Source organism: Triturus cristatus, chromosome 4_1 (genome assembly GCF_964204655.1).
Source record: "Triturus cristatus chromosome 4_1, aTriCri1.1, whole genome shotgun sequence".
Classification (NCBI taxonomy): Eukaryota; Metazoa; Chordata; class Amphibia; order Caudata; family Salamandridae; genus Triturus; species Triturus cristatus.
Window position 1 is genome coordinate 128,276,335 of NC_140585.1, and position 2,321 is coordinate 128,278,655.

At 41.3% G+C, this 2,321-nt stretch overlaps 1 non-coding gene across 1 annotated transcript; it reads left to right on the forward strand.

Moving 5' to 3' along the window:
* The first annotated feature begins 1,996 nt into the window (after positions 1-1,996).
* Positions 1,997-2,068, forward strand: TRNAC-GCA (transfer RNA cysteine (anticodon GCA)). Its single transcript has one exon. It is a non-coding gene; the product is annotated as a tRNA-Cys (tRNA).
* Positions 2,069-2,321: the final 253 nt, after the last annotated feature.

A 2,321-nucleotide genomic window follows, 5' to 3' on the forward strand; every position in this document is an offset into this window, starting at 1 on the left:
GGAAAATATTCTCATCCAACATGAGCGAGAATTCTCATATAGAGCATTGCTCCTGCAAAGCTCTTGCCCAAGGTAATGGGTTAAAGTCCCTATACCTGGCAACGGGGAAAAGACATTTCTCTAGTCTTCTAGAAGTATTTAGAGCTAAAATCCCCGCAACCATCTTGTACGGTATAGAAATAATTGAGATAAAATATTGGGACTTTTGCCATAAGACCGAGGGAAAACTCCTAAGATCCCTCTCGAATTTTAATAATGCTTGTTCACTGGCTGCGTGTAGGCTGGAGTTCGGACTCAGGAGTGCCTGGGTTCAGGGGCTGTGCGCCTTAATAAGGTGGGTAGCCAACTTAGCCAGAGCGAGAGAAGGAACCCTGCGAGTCTTACTCAAAAATGAACTTTTGGGCAATTTTAAGGAGTTCTCTAAACTTGTCAACAATTTTAGAAGGGCTGTGAATATCCTTAGATTGGATGAAAGCGCTCTTCTCTCCTACTCTCCCACGCAGTTAAAGCAGGTCCTTAGGGAGGCCTCGTGGGAGTATTGTTTTCAATCCGACAAAAAAACAGTTGGAGATAAAAGGAATGTGGAGCTGCTGGTCTCCTCCTATAGGTTGAAACAGCCCCAACCGTATGCCCAGTGGAATCTGCCACATGGGATTCGTAGGTTTTGGTTTTTATTACGTTATGACTTAATCCCTCTTAATGTGTTGTTGTCTAAATGGTATGGCACTTCACCGCTGTGCAACCTATGTAAATTAAATAATCAGGACTGTATACATGTACTTTTGATTTGTCCTATGTTACGAAGCTTGCGCAAGAGATGGCTTAAAGTAATTTGTCTTCGCCTTAGCATTGTCACTTTACAAGATTTTCTTCATGCACTTTATTGCCCACCAAATGAAATGTTTTGTGCCTATGTTTTTAACTTTTTTAAAGGATTTTTAGATATTTATTAAATTTTCTGGAAGATTGTGCCGGCCTGGCCATGTGGGACTGTTGGTCTGCAGTGTACCTATTACGATTTGAATACTATGTCTTATAATTTTTGTATTTTAGATGACTGTGTTGTTTTGTTTGCACATGCTTATGTGGCCCTCTTTGAGAGCCAAAACATAATAAATAAATTTGAAATTTGAAAATTTGAATTTGAGAACAGATTTAAGGGGGGACAGGTGGGATTTGGGGAGGCCACAAAAACTATGGTTTCGGTCAATTTCCACTTGGTATGTGTGCTGTAGAATGCAGCAGACAGGCAGAGAGGAGAATCAAGGAGAAGACATTTCTCCTTGTTACGCCTGCCCCAGGCAGGTGCCGGATTTTGGTGCAAATCTCTTTTTACAATTCATTGTAGATAGAGATTTGTGTCAAACCCTTGGGCGGCTGCGTGGTAACGCCCATGCACCATCCATGGAACACTGCCTTGAGACAAAGTAATGCAAGGCAACGCATTACGCTGCGTTGCGTTCTTTGGGTTTACAATCCCAGGCAGATCACGATTTGTGCTGGATTGTAAATCCCACCAGTGGACTTTGAGTCGGGTCTACATTAAAAACAACTGAAGTCCTATGCAAAGTCTTGGTGAATCTGTGGCCAAGACTGCAAACCAATAGGACAAGTAACTTTGGTACCATACCATGTTTTAGTTAGTTAGTAGACAGGACACTGGGTGCTATCTCCTTTCCTCCCCCTGCCCCTTTGCCCTCCAATCCCCCCACCCTGTTAAGCGTTTATGTGCACTGTGGTTCAGTCTATTTTCTTATCATACATTTCCTGTCTTCATTTAGCCTGATTTCAAGAGCTTCCTGCCTTTGCACAGGTTTATATTAAAAAAGTTATTGTAAAATAAAATTCAATATTGAATACCTCTTGTTCTTCCATAATTCTGCACTGGTGCCTTACTCTCAACCTGATGTGAATCTGTACATGCGAGATACAGGAGTGCAGGTGTACATGGAGGATATAGTTTATTTAGTGAAATGGAAGCGATTATTAGACAAGTGGGGATATAGCTCAGTGGTAGAGCATTTGACTGCAGATCAAGAGGTCCCTGGTTCAAATCCGGGTGTCCCCTTCATCTTTTATAACTGTGATCCCCTTCAACTTTTATAACTGTGATACTTCACATTTTTTCTTAGTTTTAAACAACACAATCTGTTCCGTGCCTTTAAGCGTCAAGTAAAATCTATTTTCAACAAATTAAAAGTGAAAACTAAGCAGACATGTCACCTTATCCGTGCGAACTGTTACCATTGTCGACATGTAAGTGCAATTCACGTAAAAATGTCATACATTCCAACGGATCCAATGTTAATGGGATCAACGTG